The 17,911-nt window shown below is 41.6% G+C and overlaps 1 long non-coding RNA gene across 2 annotated transcripts; it reads right to left on the reverse strand.

The window, feature by feature from the left end:
• Window positions 1-945: 945 nt before the first annotated feature.
• Window positions 946-17,629, reverse strand: LOC119039503 (uncharacterized). 2 transcript variants are annotated; one of them, XR_005080624.2, is made up of 5 exons: window positions 17,510-17,629; window positions 15,735-15,785; window positions 7,587-7,712; window positions 6,899-6,994; window positions 946-2,850 (listed from the first exon to the last, which is right to left on the reverse strand). It is a non-coding gene; the product is annotated as an uncharacterized LOC119039503 (long non-coding RNA). The 2 variants fall into 2 exon arrangements; XR_008392588.1 differs by having other exon boundaries at window positions 946-6,994.
• Between the last annotated feature and the right edge of the window lie 282 nt (window positions 17,630-17,911).

The raw sequence follows: 17,911 nt of genomic DNA on the forward strand, positions 1-17,911 counted from the left end.
AGTGGGCTAGAATGCACATGCATGAACAATGACAACGTCACCATACTAGTCAGTGGAGGTGGTTGATGCCATTGAGTGAGCGTGTGTACTGTGTGGCCATCACATTCAAATTAAGTGAGTAGAGCAATGAATCTGCATCAAATTTTGCATTAGGCTCAAACATTCCTCCACGGAAACTCTTCAGATGATTCAGGATGCAGCTATGGGCAACTGGTGCTTTACAGATTCATCACGACAATGTGCCTGCTCACGCATCACATCTTATACAAAGTTTTTTGGCACATCTTATACAAAGTCAAATCACCCAGGTGACACGGCACCTACAGTCTAGACTTCGTGCCCTGTGACTTCTTTTTACAAAGCTAAAATCACTTTTTTGTTGTTATTGTTGTTCAAATCTATTTATTTTTATTGCTATAGACCATTGTATTATAAAAAACATTCCATGATATATTCATCTGTTTTCCTTTATTGGGCATTTAATTTGTTTCTAATTTTTAAAATCACTTTTGAAAGGGAAGAGATTTCTGTCAGTGAGATTCAAAAAAATATGCCAGGGCAGTTGATGGCAATTCAGAGAACTATGTGAGGTCCCAAAGTGCCTACTTTAAAGGGGACTGAGGCGCCATTGTCCCAGGTAAAATGTTTCTTGTATCCTCTTCAGTAAGTCTCTATTTTTCATGTCACACGGCTGGCTGGCTGCTTTCTGAACAGAATACACACACACACACACACACACACACATGAGGGGAGACCCCCCAAAATGGGATTATCTTCTGGAGGGTTAGCCCCTTGTAGTACAGGCTTCCCCCCTAGATGAGTGTTCTAGGAACCCAGCTGTATCATGTACCACAGGTGTTATTGTAAGAGGCTGTGTTCAGTTTGTGTGTGTGTATATGTGTCTGTGTATAAAACTTGCTGGTAAAGCAGTTCATTATTTCCATGTGAAAATATGAATATAAAGAATTTATTTTTAGCTTTACTTTCTCTTCATGATAAAGAACAAACACATCCTACGTCTGGGGAGACATATGTCTAGGGAGACATCTTATGTTTATGTCTTAGAAAATAAGGCCCCACACTTATTCACATTAATAACTAAATGACTGTTTTTATAAGAAAATTCATGTAGAAGCTTACTCTTAAAAAGGGAGTAAAGTCTAAAGAAAGAAACAAAGTTTGTACTCCATTATTTTCATGCTTTTTTTTTAAAGTTTGGCTTTTACTTTTTTAGGAATTTAAAAACTTTTGTATTTGAAACGTAGAATTTAATGTTTCTTATAAAATTTGACAAGTCAGTGCTCTTCATAGTTCCTTTCAACAGTTTTATCATTACTTAGTAGTAACTAGCACTTTTTTCTCCTGGAGAAGTAAAAAGACTTACTTTATCTGGATGCTGTGACTTATTTATTATTCTCATTATTTTCCAATGAGAAGTCTTGAATTATTTGAGAGACAAATTAAACTTCACAGGGCTTATCTCCTCTAAGAAATCTCTGATCCCATATTCCTTCCATTTAGACTTTTTCTTTAGTATAAATTTTTTTGTGTCTACAAAGGTTTGATCTGTAACTGTAGGCTTTCCCACATTCCACACATTATAGTTTCTTTCTGGTATGAATTATCTCATGTTCAGTCAGGATTGCTGAAAGATTTCCCACACTGTCCACACTGTCCATCAGAGAATTCTGAAGGGATGAATTTTTCCCACACTCATTACATTTCTCTCCAGTGTGAGGGTTTCTCTCCAGTGTGAGTTCTCTGCTGTCTATAAAGGTTGGATATACATCCAAAGGCTTTTCCACATTCTCCACATGTATAAAGTTTCTCCCCAGTGTGACTTTTACGATGTTCATTAAAGGACAAATACTGGTTGAAGGTTTTCCCACATTCATTACAACGATAGGGTTTCTGTCCAGTATGAATCTGCTGATGTTCAACAACATTTGAGATGCAGGTTGCAAGTTCTCCCACATTCCAAATATTTATACCGTTGTTCCCCAGTATAAAGTCTCTGATGTTTAGCCAGGTAAGTGAGCTTGCTGTAGCCTTTCCCACATTCATGACATTTACAGGGTTTCTCACCTGTATGGATTCTTTGATGTATATAAAGTTTTCCTCTATAGCTGAATGCCTTTTCACATTCACTACATTTATAGAGTTTCTCTCCAGTATGAATTGTCTGATGTAGATTAAGGGTTGAACGCCTGCTAAAGGCTTTACCATGCTCCTTACATTGATAGGGTTTCTCTCCAGCGTGCACTCTCAGATGTTTGATAAGAGCTGAACTGCTGCTAAATGCCTTGCCACACTCATTACATTTGTAAGGTTTCTCTCCAGTATGAATTCTCTGATCGACAAGAAGGGATGATCTATGGCTGAAATTTTTCCCACACTCATTACATTTATTGGGTTGCTCACCACTATGAATTCTCTGGCACTCAATAAGATGAAGACTTTGACTGAAGCTTTTCCCACAAGCATTACAAACATGAGGTTTTTCTCCAGAATAAATTTGTGAGCATTTCATTAGATCAAAATCCTGTTTCAAATCTTTCCCAAAAGTAGAATATATATTAGGTGTCCTTTCTCTAAGAGACCTCTGTTGTGCAACAAGAAATGTATTTATAAATAAGCCTTTCTCTAATTCAAGACTTACATGGTTTCTATCACCACAGATGGTTTTCTTGTGTGAGGCTACCATTTGCCTAAAAGGCTTCTTATGTTGTTCTTGTTCTGCTTTGCTCTCAAATTCCAAAGCTTCTTCAAACTTGATGCCCCAATGACCAAACTTAGTGGATTTGTTTCTTTATTATTCCCTGAGATGTTTCTTTTATAAAAATGTCCTGTCTGGGATGCAATTCTTCTACTTCAAGCCAACTCTTGAAATCTGGAATGAATTAGAAGAATTAATGCCTCCTCTGCTGGAAGAGATTAGTATGCACCAGTGGGACACCAACATCAGCAATAATACATATCAAAAAGGTTTGATACCGTCTGATCTCAATATGGACTTGAATCTGAAGAAAAACAGGATGGAATGGAAAGGGAAGTTAATAGTTAAGGAGTGGTACGGGAGAATACACTAGACATGAAAATGAAGAGATCACAATCTGAGAGAAGTAAAGACAGACACAGAACTGGTTGAGCAGAAGGTATGAGGATACAGAAAATGACAAGCTCACATTGAATACTATGGGATACTTCAGTCTATCTTTACTTTCTAGTCTGAGCACACTAGGCAAGAGGCACATCACTTGTCTTTACTTTCTCCTTTCTATTCACATGTTGCTTTTTTTTTACATTCCCCACACCATGCTTTCGCTGAAACTCTATACACAAGAATTTAAAAACATTTGCAATATTTATCTTAAGTTTTGTGATTTTGTATGTAAATGCTTTCATACCAGGCTATGAAAAGAAAAACAGTCTATTAAAAGAGAAAGTTTAGGTTTTAAATTTACGACAGCCCTGAAGCATGATTGTGTGGATGCCATCTGATCTAAGTTCAAGATGATAATTATAAAGAAAAGAGAAATATGGACTACATCAGCCATGTGCAATAATCTATCCCTTGTAATTGGAAAAATAATAATTTTTTCATACTATCCTTCCCCCTTTCTATTTGATCAGGAAAAGAAATAGACATATGCATTTACTCAAATAAACTGCAACCAGATGGTTGAACTCTCTTTGTAGGAATCTTTTGAAACTAATGGAAATCTGCAAGAAATGTTAGGTCAGCATGTCCTGATGTTCTGAAATATGTCCAAGCCCCAGCTCAAATTTGATTGCAATTGAACAGATTTAGCTTCAGCTGATTCTAAGGAGTTCTACATTAAAACCTGGCTTTTTTTTAGTCAATCCATAACTGAAAACACTTGAATTCGATCACTATAATTAGGTAACTGTATACTTAAATAAACTACAGAACTTAAATAAAATATAATTAGATTATTTATGTTTTTAAAGTCCAACCAATTTATTGAAATTAAATAGTAAGAGGAACAAGAAATATAGGCCATACATCTATAGAAATACAGATTTGTCTTAGTTAAGGATATCTTTGGGAAACTTAGCAGTTTGAATTTTCAAGGATCAACCAGGGTTCCATCTCCCTGTTTATCCTTTGCCATGATGTGGCCTTCCATAGCCATAAACTTACCCTACTATTCTGATCCCATTCTCTAAAAAAACTTAATTATTTAAGCCTAGATTTACCATATCTTTCTTAGACTTTCAAAACATATTTTATTTACACATTCTATCACCTGCATATATAAAGTTTGTAAAAAATAATTCAGTATTTGTTCAAGGAGAACAGTAACTATATATTATTGGGTTTTTGTTAATTCCTTGTGCACAAGGCAAGGATGCAATCAAAATGTCTCAAGTGAAAGAAAAAGAAATAGGCAGTATCGGTTGGAAAACTTATTTTAAAGGGAGATTATTTCCTCTTATACTGGACACCTGAGACACAATGAGTCATTTATTGAACAAATATTGAATAATCAGCAATGAGAATATGAACTAAATGACCAAAGAGTAATAGCTCATTGCTTAAGGATATGAGATGCCTCACTGTATGATGCAGATGTGAGGCTCAGAAAGAAGATACCAACATCAACTTTATTAGTAAAGAATGGTTTTATGAAGGAAGTTGGACAATGAAGATGTGATGGAGTTCAACAGAAAAAGAGAATTCTGTGTGCCAGAAAGAAGGCCCAAAGCCATCTTTAAGGGAAGTCATTATTCAGGGAAGACACGTTGACTGAAGAAGAAATCCTAGTCAGAATAAGTGCAGAATGTTGTTAAGAAGGATGAGGGCACACACAGAGTTCTGGAAAACCTGGCCGAGGAATCAAGAACAGTAATACAGATAACAGAAGGTATTGCAGATTTTCAGGCTGGAAATGGTAAGAAAAAAAAGGGTCATTTTTAGCAGGCAGCGTGCATCAGAGGAATGACAGCTTCAGGGCTCTGGCTGGACAGAGAACTGGATTTTGGGCCTCACTGGCATTAAGCTGATCATGGAGACAATTCAATTAGATTGAAAAATTAACTAAATGCAATCCATTAGATACTAGAGGCACAGCATTCCTTCAATATGTGCAACATAACAAGGAAAACAAATAATAATGATAATTCATTACAATAAATACCATAATGGATATGTTCACAGTATGTAAAGAGTGCTACATCAATGCAAATGAGTGAAAATGAATGCTGACTAGGAAGCAGAAAAGATAAAGTAAAGCTACAAATTAAGGGTGGCTTTTTGAGCAGACATATGGATCTTGAAGGATAAATAGTTTTGCAGCAGGCAAGATGGAAGAGGCAATTGAAGATGAAGGAATAACCCACAAATGTTAGTGAGCAGGCAGCCTCGCCCAGCACATGGAGGCGACATTAAACTGGCCACTAATGGGACTAAGAAGGAACACAGAGAAAGACTATAAAGTAGGTTTCACCTCACATTAGGGCTTTACTTTACTCCATCGATAATGGGGAAACAATGAATCTCTCTTGAGATCTGGGATTAACACCTATGTTTCAAAAATGTCACTCTGCTGGTGGCATGGACAGTGGTTAAAAAACACAAGGCTCAGCCAGACTGAGTACTGTTCCCATAGTTTGTTAGGCTTGTTAGTGGTAGGTGGGGTAAGCTGAAATTAGAAATGTCTAAATTAAAACCACAATCTATATGCTATCTGCACTACCTACTATTTGCTGGAAGAAAATTGTATTTTAATAAAGATGAAAAGATCTGTAGAGAAAGTGAACAAAAATTAAAATAAAAACTGCTGTCAGTGAAGGCAAGAGTCATAGATTTAAGGTCCAGCCACAAAGACAGAAGCAAAATATTACAAATCTATGTCACATGGTGAACAGAAATGACACTGGTGACACAGATTTATACCACTGCACTGAGCTTTTCAGCTCTGTGATTGAAGTATGTTAAAATCTCTAGAGCTGACTGGTGTGGCTCAGTGGGTTGGTCGTCATCCTGCAAAGAAAAAGGTCACCCTTTCAATTCCCAGTCAGGGCACATGCTTGGGTTGTAAGAGGCAAATGATCGATGATTGTCTCACACATCAATGTTTCTCTCCCTCTCTTCCCTTTCTCTAAAATAAATAAATAAATAAAACCTTTTTTTTAATAAAAAATAAAATCTGTAATGCCGTTTCTTCAGATAAAAAAAGAGGTGCCTAAATTTGATCACCTGTAAGTCGCCCTGTGACTCCAGCAACCCACAGTGTTGTGACAAAGACCCACTACGGTAGGATGGGCTAGGACCACAGTGGCAAACTCCACATCCCTGGGGCGCCTGCTTCTGGCTGTTCTTGCGCTACAATGGCAGGGTTAAGTGGCTGCACCAAAGACCACAGGACCCCAAAACCAAAATACCTGCTATCCAGCCCCTTATAGCAAAAGTGGGCCAACCCTTGGACTGCAAGCCTGCAGTGACTGTGCTCATGGCAACTGGGTGAACCTAAGAATGAGAGATGATCACTGGTCTTCAAAACACAACAGGGAAACCTCGAGAAGCCAGCGACAGAGGGGCATTGACAGTACTTTGACATATGCAGTTGTTGAAAGTTGTGAAAGAAAATGATGAAGAACTGAAAACATGGAAGGCAGCAGAAGGTATAAAGTATTTAAAATCTGTCAGATAGAAATCCACGTAAATGTGAAAGAAAACTATGAAGAGCAAAAGGCCAAAGATGTAGAAGTGAGTGAGGCAAGCAAGGGACAGGGGTGGAGAACAGATAACAAAATGTCAAGACAAGGCCCTTCTTGATGGCCCTGCCCAGCTCAGCCAGGTCTCTGTTTCCAAGCGTTGCTGGAGCCCTGCCTCCCCTGACCGACTCAGGTAGGAGGACACCCATGCACTCACCAAGACAGGTGTCTGGAGGAATTACTCTTACCACTATGCAGGGATCTTTTCCTTGCTGCAACAGGCAGATCACCTCTGGCACTGAAAACAGGATCCCTGCTCAGGAGGAAGGAGAGAGAGTTTGAACAAAGGGCATGATGAGTAAGCCCAGACCTCACACCCAGGAAGAAGCTGGGGGTGGAGCGAGCAGCACAGCACTGCCAGGGGGCTGGAGCTGTCTGGGTGGGGCAGGAGATGGGTCTCAGCTCAGAAACAGTACAGGGCCTGGCCCATCGCCTCTAAGACAGGAGTTCAGTGTTTTCCAGAATCTATCATGAAGTAGGAGGAAACCTAGGTTGGAAGGTTGAGTAGAAGGAAGGCACAGGAAGGAGAGAATAGCATGAAGGGCATCACAACAAAAGTATATGCTGTCAATGCTGAGAGAGCCCCCTTTCCCAAGGGCATGGTGGGGTGGGAAACTGCTGACTCTGAAACCAATCAGGGAGCCCTAAGTTCTCCCACCGCAGATTCTTCATCAGGGAAAACCTCCTTCCTCAGCAAGCCCAAGAATAGTCAGGGCCTCACCCAGTGAGCCCAGGACAAGATAGGGCCTCACCCACAGACACCAGGATGAGACAGGGGCTCACCCACAGATCCCGGGACAGGGCAGGGCCTCACCCAGCGAGACCAGGATGAGGTCTGGCCTTACCCAGGGACACCGGGCTCTGGTATTCTCCATCATCACCTCCTGGTACAAAGTTCTCTGTGCAGAGTCCAGGCACAGCCACTCGTCCCGGGTGAAGAGCACGGCCACATCCCCAAATGTCACAGACTCCTGTAACAGCAAAGCCACCTCTGCTCACCCAGGACCAGCTCCCCCACTGACAGACTCAGTAAGAAGCTGACACTGGGCTGGGCAGCAATTCTGACAACTCTCAGGATTCTAAGGTCTCACACCAGCCCTGTGGGTTACTGTGGAGCCACCCACCATCTATGAAACAAGTATGTGCTGAGGGCCCAGGGGGAGCAAAGGCGAATTAGCAGTGGGGAGGCAGAGTCCCTGCCAGCAGGGAGTTGAATCCAGACCGGATCTGTCAAAAGTAACTGAGCACATGTATTGCCTTCCTCCCTCCCACTCAAATCCAAATTAAAGAAAAATCAGAATATCTTTAGAGCGATGCTGGGAAACTGGGGAAAGCACGGTCAGCAGAACAGAAACAAAGGAACCAGAAACATAATAAAAAGAATGCCACTTAATATTTATTTATTAAACATTTATATGTTGGGGACTATGATGGGAATTTGTATGGAGTATCTAATTTCACAGCAATCCTATGAGAAAGCTACATGATTAATGGATCTTCCAGGTAAAGAAATAGTTCAGAAAGGTTTAGTAACCTTCCCAAAGTGCTGTTAGGAAGTGGGGAGCTCAAACCTCAATTCAAGGAAACAGATCCCTATGTTGTCTGATGGGTTTCCATTGACTATGAAAAATTTTAAAAAACAAAAAACAAAATAAAGGACGGTGCCAGACACTAAAGGTGCAAGAGGAAACTGTTGAGAAAGTAAGTTGTTCCTAGAGAACTCCAGTTGAAACCCCCAAGTGTGAGGAAGCAGAGAAGTGGAGCAGATAGCAGCCCTTGTAGGAAAGAGCTGAAGGGGGTGGAAACTAGTAAGATGCTTTTGGTGGGTATTTCATTGAGAATCCATCAAAATGTGATATGCGCATTATTTTGACCTTGCCAATCTACTTCTAGAATTCTACTACAAGAAATAATCACAACTACATAAAGATATTTATTCAAGGATGTTCAATGAAACATCACTTCTAAGTTCATGGCTGTGACAGGCTGAGTCATGAACCTGTGAACATTACATACATGACAAAGGGCCTTGGAAGAGCTGTTTAAATTACCAGTTTTGAGATGTGACGAGTATCCTGAATTATTATCCAGATGGATCCAATGTAATCACAATGGTCCCTGTAAGAAAGACCCATGAGAGCTGGAGCGAGAAGAGGAGGAGGCAATGTGAGTACAGAGGCAGAGACAGGGGTGAAGCCATTTGCAGACCCAGCAAGGGCCACAAGCCAAGGAGCCCAGGCACTCATGGGAAGGCAAACACCAGGCCAGGCAGCAGATGCCCTTGAGACTCCAGAGAGAGCCTGTCCTGCAGAGAGCAAGAAACTGATACCAGACCTTTGGCCTCCAGAACTGTAAGATAATCCATTTATGTTGTTTTAAGCCACTGAGTTTGTGTTAATTTGTTCCAATAGACATAAGAAACTAATGCAATGGTGAAAAATTACAGAAAATGGTGAAAATTGAAAAGAGTCATCATCAATAAGGGAATGGATAAGCAAATTATGTACATTTATTCCATTAAATGTTATGTGGCCATTTAATAGAATAAAGTAGATTTGTATGCCTGAAATCAGAATTTGACCTTGACAAATTGTTGGATTCATATGAAAAAGCAAGCTGCACAACACACTACTGTTGTTAAAAAATTCTTTATCTGTATGTACATATATGCAGACACAAATATCTGAAGAATTCAACAAGCTGTCCACCCTGAGGAATCTCTGATATTTGCACAAAGGGCAGAAAAGCAATCTTTCACTCATTACTTCATATGCTTCCATTTTTTTTAAAGTGTGTGTGTATACTTGTTTTGAGTATTTTTAGTTTCCATTTTAATTTATGTAGACATAAATTAAACTTTTTAGTTATGCCTCTTTTAGTGGTTTCTGTAACTTATAATATGCACTCTTAGCTCTTTATAGTCTATTTGGAGCCAGTATGTGGTTTCACACAGAATGCAAGAACCCCCCTTCATGATCTAGTTACACCTTCCCAGTCCAGGCAGCCAGCAGGGCTCACTGAGCATGCTCAGGGAAGGCCAAGGCACAGTGCAGCAGGGTGGAGGGTGCAACAGGGCAGAGAGCATGCAAGCGAGCCATGGAGGGAGAAGACACTCCAGGCACACCACCGTTTAACTGCACATGCAGACTATGCTGTGTCCGGATCAGTATTAGGAATTGAGGCTTGAGAGAGTTCAAAGGAAAAAAATCTCAGTGGGGGCCTGCATGTATCAAGCAAGGCTTGTCAAACCATGTAGGTGCTGCAAGCCATCAGTGAAGAAGAGAGGCAGCCAGCGTCATTTATATCTTAAACAGTATTGTCACTGCTCTTGCCTTGGCCAGGAGTCTAAAAAGGCATCCAGGCACCCCCAAGACAGAGGAGAGCTTTTCCAGTCCAAATATAAATGAACCTATAGCCACAGCTATTGCATGCATTACAGCCCCATGCATTGCAAACTCCCAATGCAATACCATATTTTTGCTTTTAAAAATCATGCCTTTCAAAGAAACTGAGAAGAAAAAGTATTTTTCCACTTATCCAAATAGCCACGATTTCTAATGTTCTTCATTTCCTTCCTAAGATTAGAGTTCCCATTTGGCATTATTTCCTTTTAGCTTGAAGAACTTCCTTTGGCAAGTCTTGCTAAATTAGGCACACTGAAGATAATTGGCTTCATTTTATTTTATCTGAAAGTGGTCTTTGTTTCACCTTCATTCTTGAAGAGTATTTTCCGTGGCTATTGAATTCTGGCCATTGTTTTCTGGTCACTATTATTTCTGATGAGGAGCCAATGGACATTGAAATATAGATTCACTGTCGGTGATGCTTTCTTCTGTCTGCTTTCAGTCTTGAGTTTTCAGTGACTTAAGACTGTTCTGCCCAATATGGTGGGCACAAGCCATAAATGGTTACTGAACACTCGAAATGTGGCTAGTCTGAATTCTGATGTGTGATTATGTGTAAAATATGTATCAGATGATTTACTAGGGAAATATATATATACACATGATATCTCAATAATTTTATATTAATTATATGTTCAAAATAACATTTTAGACATACTGGGTAAAATAAAATATACTATTACTGTTAATTTTTCTGTTTCTGTTTATTTTTATGTGACTAATAGAAAGCTTTAAACTACGCATGTGACTTGCATGCATGTTTCACATTGTATTTTAACTGCACAGCATCAGTTGATGATGTGCTAAGCTGTGGTTTTCTTTGTATTTATTCTCAGTGAGGTTCAGTGAGTGTCATAAACCTGTAAATATCGGATGTTTGGTTGTTTGTATTTTACCAAATTTGAGAATATTTTGGCCATTATTTCCTTTCCATGTATTTTGCCCCATGCTTTGCCTGTTCTGCTTGAACTCTAATAACACGTATATTACAACTTTAACATTGTTTTACTTGTAACTGAAGCTCTTTTTCATCCCTGTTCTTCAGATAGGATAATTTCTATTGATCTACTACAAGTTTCACCGACATTTCCTTATGTTTAGTCCCAAAAGCTTAGCATACGCAGTGATTTTTTCATTTGTTTCAGATATTTATTTTTAACCCTCAACTGAAGATATGTTTATTGATTTTAGAAAAAGAAAAGAGGAGAGAGAGAAAAACATCTATGTGAGAGAGAAACACCAATCAGTTACCTCTCATCTGCACCCTGACCAGGGATGGGACCTGCAAGCTTTTGGTGTACAGGACAATGCTCCAAGCAACTGAGCCACCCAACAAGAGCAATAATAGGGGAAACTGGTGACTATGGTGTGATCTTTGCAATTTTTCTCTAAATCTGAAACTGTTCCTAAGAAATAAAAACTTTTTTAAGTGATAATACCAAAAACAAGTACTAATTCACTGCCTAAAAAGATGTAATTAACCAGTATAATTATTAAGCAATCAATATCAACTTCCATGTATCTTTTTCCCATAAGATAAATTATGTATTACATGCAAACAAATAGACCAATGAATGTAAAATCAGCAAAGAGCCTGCTTTTTCAAAAAATTGTAATTATTTGCTGTTTGATTTTTCTAACAGATAGCAGAAAGAAATTTTCTTCTCAGTACCCTGGATAAAGAAAGAAGTTAAGATTGGATATTACCATCGAACTGCTTCAAACAGGGTATCTCAGGTCCATAAGAGACTTAAAATCCAGAGTTAGACACTGAATTAGTAGTGCACAAAAACTGGCTCCAAGTTGCAAACACACTCTTCTACAGCTTCCCTCAGCTAAAATCAAGACAGCCTCTGAAGCTTTGGGGTGTGGGAAGCCCAGATTGACAAGCCCTACCTCTGGGCAAAGGGTTGACCAAGTAAAAGCTAAGTACTGCTTTGCACTGCATTTTGGTTCCCTGAACGCAGCCATCTTCTTCTAGTTAAAGTGTCTAAGGAAAGTCTAGCCTAGAGAGGAGAGACATACCAAACTTGGCAGGTCCTAAAATACTACTACTGCTGCTGCTACCAATGGCAGTGACAGCTACCATTCATTGAGATTGAGACCACAATGCACTGTTCTCAGCACTTTATATATACTTTCTTAGAGCATAATGCTAAGTGTAAAGACTGTCTTGTCTGGATTCAAATGCCAGCTGTGTAACCTGGTCATGTCATTTGCTTCTCTGTGCCTCAATCTCCTCAACTGAAAAATACAGATATGAACAGTCCTCTTGTAAGGATTAAATGAAGTATGTGCATTATTAACCCCACTTACAAATGAGGAACTGAGGCACCAAGAGATAAAACAACTTCCCCAAGGTCATATCTGTAGCTTGGATGTGAACTTATGAAAAAAGTCCCAGGGTCCACATTTTCAAGCTATGAGCTACCACCACTTTTTGCAAAAGCAGCCAGTAACTCACAGAGGCTTTGGGTATGGCAGACCAGAGAAGGCAGTGAAGGGAAGGGGGCTGGTGTTAGCAGACAGGTGGGACTTGCAAGTGGAAATATTCACCAAGAGTCTGGGAATGACAGACAGGCTCTCTAGGGAAAAGTTCAGGCATGAGGGCAGAGATTCAGCAAAGATTTTCAGAAAGGTGAGAGCTAATGTCATGAAATCAAACTCAAAGTGAAAGCATCAAGAAAAAGGGGCCCAGACTTCCAGCCAAGATGGAGATGTAGTAGACACACTATGCCTCCTCGCACAACCAAAAGAAGGACAACAAAAAATTTAAAAACAAAAAACAACCAGAACTGACAGAAAATCAAACTGTATGACAGTTGGACAACCAAGGAGTTAAAGAAGAAGCATTCATCCAGACCGGTAGGAGTGGCAGAGATGGGCAGCCAGGTGGAGAGGACTCTCAGCAAGGTGGCAGCTGGTGGACCAGGCAAAGCAGTGGCTGTCAGACTGGGCAGTCCCACATTTGTGTTCAGATAAACCAGGAGGAATAACTAGGGAGCAAGACAGACTGTGCAACCCAGCGTTCCAGCGCGGGGAAATAAAGCCTCTGATGGAAAACACCTACAGGGGTTGAGGCAGCAGTGGGAGAAACTCCCTGTCTCACAGGAGAGTTCACTAGAGGGACCCACAGGGTACTAGAATGTACTCAGGCCCACCCACCAAGGAATCAGCACCAGATGGGCCCAATTTGCTGGTGGGTAACCGGGGAAGTGACTGAAAACTAGCAGAGAGCGGAGCAAGCTGCCCTGTTCCCTCTCAGACCCCTCTTCCACATACAGCATCGCAACTCAGCAACATGGATTACCCCGCCCTGCTGAACACCTAAGGCTCTGCCCCTTATACTTAACAGGCACACTAAGAAAAAAAAATGGCTCAAATGAAAGAACAGTTCAAATGTCCAGAAAAAATACAACTAAGCAACAAAGAGGCAGCCAAACTATGAGATACACAACTCAAAACACTGGTTATTAGGATGCTCCAGGAACTCACTGGGTACTTCAACAGCATAAAAAAGACCCAAGCAGCAATGAAAATTGCTTTATGTGAAATAAATAAAAATCTACAAGGAACCAACAGTGACAGGAAGGAAATCAGGACTCAAATCAACGGTTTGGCCCTGGCTGGTGTAGCTCAGTGGATTGAGCACTGGACTGCATACTAGAGGGTTGCGATTTGATTCCCAGTCAGGGCACATGCCTGGGTTGCAGGCCAGTTCCCAGCAGGGGACATACGAGTGGCAACCATACATTGATATTTCTCTCCCTCTCTCCTTCCCTTCCCCTCTAAAGATAAATAAATAAATAAAATTTTAAAAAATCAACGATTTGGAGCAGAAAGAAGAAACATTCAACCAGAACAAAATGAAGAAACAAAAACTCAAAAAAAAATGAGGAGAGGCTTAAGAACCTCTGGGACAACTTTAAATGCTCCAATATCAGAATCATAGGTATGTCAGAAGAAGAAGAGGAAGAGCAAGAAATTGAAAACTTATTTTAAAAAATAGTGAAGGAGAACTTCCCCAATCTAGCAAAGGAAATAGACTTTCAGGAAGTCCAGGAAGCTCAGGAGTCCCAAAGAAGTTGGTTCCAAGGAGGAACACACTAAGGCACATCATAATCACATTAGCCAAGATTAAAGATAAGGAGAGAATCTTAGAAGCAGCAAGAGAAAAGGAGAGAGTTACCTACAAAGGAGTTCCCATTAGACTGTCAGCTGACTTCTCAAAAGAAACCTTGCAGGGAAGAAGGGGCTGGAAAGAAGTATTCCCAGTCATGAAAGGCAAGGACCTACATCCAAGATTACTCTATCCAGCAAAGCTATCATTTAGAATGGAAGGGCAGATAAAGTGCTTCTCAGATAAGGTCAAGTTAAGGGAGTTCATCATCACCAAGCCCTTATTATATGAAATGTTAAAGAGACTTATCTAAGAAAAAGAATATCAAAAATATGAACAGTAAAATGACAACAAACTCACAGCTATTAACTACTGAACCTAAAAAAAAAACTAAGCAAACACTAGAACAGGAACAGAATCACAGAAATGGAGATCACATGGATTGTTAACAGTGGGGGAGGGGGAGGGGAAGAGATGGGTAAAGGTACAAAGAATAAGTAACATAAATGGTAGCTAGAAAATAGACAGGGGGAAGGTAAGAATAGTATAGGAAATGTAGAAGCCAAAGAACTTATATGTACGACCCATGAACATGAACTAAAGGGGGGGAATGTGGATGGGAGGAGGTGTGCAGGGTGGAGGGTAATAAAGGGGGAAAAATGGAACAACTGTAACAGCACAATCAATAAGATATATTTAAGATAAAATAAAAGAAAAAGGGGCCCAAGGAGGGGAAGTAAAAGGAGAAAAGAATCAGAGAAGATGTAGGCAGGAGTCAGGTGGCTGAGAGGGCATGTGGACAGTTCAATGTTACAGCTTCACAAAGAACTCCTAAGAAAGAGGGAGGACCCCTGGGCAAGGCCCAGCCCTCTGCCCCCCACCCCAGGGTCAGCCTCAAAGCCCAAGCCAAGTGGAAGCCCTTCAGGATGCCCACCAATCAGTCCTGACCTTCGGCATCTGCTCTGGGATCTTGCCTCGGCCTGTTCTAGGATGTTTAATCACTTCCCAAAATCATCACCATGAACTCCTTGAAAACAGAAACAACATCTTTTCTTTCTGTATTCCCCAGTGTCCTGCATAGTACCCTGTACATAGTTGGTGCTCAATAAAAGTTTGTTGAAGGTACTTTTGGCCCTTCCATGTCTCTGCCCCAAGTGAGACCACACCATCCATGAAGACAAAGCCTGCTGAATGCCCGTACTCCTCACCATGCGCTTCCTGTTCAGTGCTGCCCAGTCCTTGGCCATGAAGTGGTGGGTGAGTTAAAAGTGACCTCAGGACAGAGGGTGTACACTTCTCAGCAACTCTTTGATAAGTCCAGGATACGGGGGGCAGAGGGGGGGTAGTTACAAGGCTCTGGATTCGCCACAGTTCTCACTGGAAAGAAAACTACCTGGACAGAGAATGGAAACATGCCCACCATCTCTGAATCCAGAAGGCAGTTCAGGAAAAAGACAACCTTCACTTACCATCACCTGTGCAGGCAGAAAATCCATGGCCATTCTTTCCTTCTTAGTTTCCTGCCAAGGGAGAGTAGAGTGCTATCAGGGTTGAACTGGAGAAGGAAAGGGTATCATGAGGAATTCTGGTGTTGAGGGGTGGCTTACAGAGAGCAAGTTACAGCCAACCATAATGCCATCAGGTCCCGACAAAGCCACTCCACAGAAATGATGTGAACTGAGGAAAAAGGTGTGCTTACCAAGCTGAGAAGCATAAGACAATTTGTCAACCCCTTCTCCTCTCTGTATAAACCATACTTCTAATTTCTGTTAAACTGACACTTCTGTTAAATTGATGCTTTAACATCCACCAAGAATCTAATAGTGAACTGTGATTCACCCACTACACATTAACAGTCACAGAGGACGTGAACTTCCCAGGCCACCCCTTTCAAACACCGCCAGCCAGTCCTAAGCCTGTGAGTCCTGCCTACCCCTTTCCTTCCAGAAGAAATCACAATGAAGGTGCCTGCCCACATTTCCCTCTCTCTTTGCCTCAGGATGGAGCTAGGGGCTTCCCCTGAGCAGCCTGCCTGGAGTGCTGTGTTCTCCTTCAGAACAATCAGTAGAACATAATCTGCAAACTGTCCATGTCTGTCTGTCTCTCTGCATCTACCTTAGCATATTTCACCCAAGGGAACGTGGTTAAAACATGTGCTCTCACACAAAATGAATGACAGAGTGTTGCTCTGGGGCCCCTCCTAAACACAGATTCCATAGGTACCTCCTCTTATAGCAACCAAAGTTCACACAGCCCTCAGCCTCTCATACCCAAACCTGGCTTGGGACAGCCAGGTAAGGGGGTGCCTGGAGCAGCCATACAAGCATCAGAGAAGGGCACTGGCCACCGCTGCCTGCACTGGCTGCCTGAGTTTGCAGGCTTTTGGGGTATGGCACCTGACATGAGAGCTCAACAGACTGGGTATAGTGTATAACCACAAATAGCACACCTCAGCATGAGTGCAGCTGCCGTACAAGTAATTACAGATACTATAGGCACACCTGCTCCATGCCAGGAGTCTTGAGTGCTTCTCATGTATTATTTGTAGTCCTCAAAACAACTCTAAAAACTAAGTATTGCTACTCCATTTTACAGGTGTCAGAGACTGAGAACTAGGGAGCTCGGTGACCTGACCAAAGAAGCAACAGTGGTTAAGTATTAGAGGCTGAAAGAGAATCCAGAGCCCAGCTGCTCTGCCTCAGTTTCTTTATCTGTAAAATGAGAGACATGTACAGCCAACCTACGTGTAATTAGAGGATGAAATGAGTCAATTCATCTAAGGCGGCGATTTTCAACCTTTTTCATCTCATGGCACAAATAAACTAGTTACTAAAATTCCACGCAGCATACAAATATATATATTTTGCTGATTTGTCAAAAAAGTAGGTACAATTTTCACTCATTCACATCGGATGGCTACCTTTTTTTATTTGACCATCTAAAAGGGAAGAGAGGTCAGTGCCCCTGGCTAGTCAGGTGTTGCATGTTGTAAAAATTCTTGCACCGCACCAGGTGAAAATCGCCGATCTAAGACGCTTGAACAGTGTCTGGCAAAGCTAAGTTCTCCATAGGCATTAGCTACTGTTTATTTCACTTAGAAGTCTCACAAAAGACTCACACCCACAGCTGTCCCAGGCACCCCAACTCCCTGCCAGCAGAGTACCGCGCTCAGGTGGCGGACAAGCGACCAGGCGCGTCCCAGGTGCCCAGCCCAGCCCCCGCCCCCTGCACATGCCCCACTCACATGGAGGTGGACTCTGACACCCCCGAAGGCAGGAAAAAGCTGGGAAGTTTCGCAGGCCAAAGCAGGGCGCCCCAGAGGAGCCCGCATCACAAGCCCCCAAAAGGCCTTCGAGTCCAGCAACTCCTCGGACCGGAGGAGAACTACGACTCCCAACATGCCGAGCTCTACACTTCCCAGAGGGCACCTCGCAGCGGCCACTTCCGGGAAGCGACTTCTCGCGGCCCGAAAGGGCCACCGTGGGAGTTAAAGGCCACGTTCGAGGCAGGTTGTGGTACAGGAGCCCCAAAGTCAAACCCAGGAGCTGCTTAAGTATTCCTGATATTCCGAAAAAAATATCCGGAAGACTAAGAGATATGGACACGCCGTTTATTACTCATATTACGTGGGAGCGCAAGGACTGCC

The sequence above is a fragment of the Artibeus jamaicensis genome, unplaced genomic scaffold, assembly GCF_021234435.1.
Source record: "Artibeus jamaicensis isolate MK-2021 breed Jamaican fruit bat unplaced genomic scaffold, CSHL_Jam_final contig_648, whole genome shotgun sequence".
Classification (NCBI taxonomy): Eukaryota; Metazoa; Chordata; class Mammalia; order Chiroptera; family Phyllostomidae; genus Artibeus; species Artibeus jamaicensis.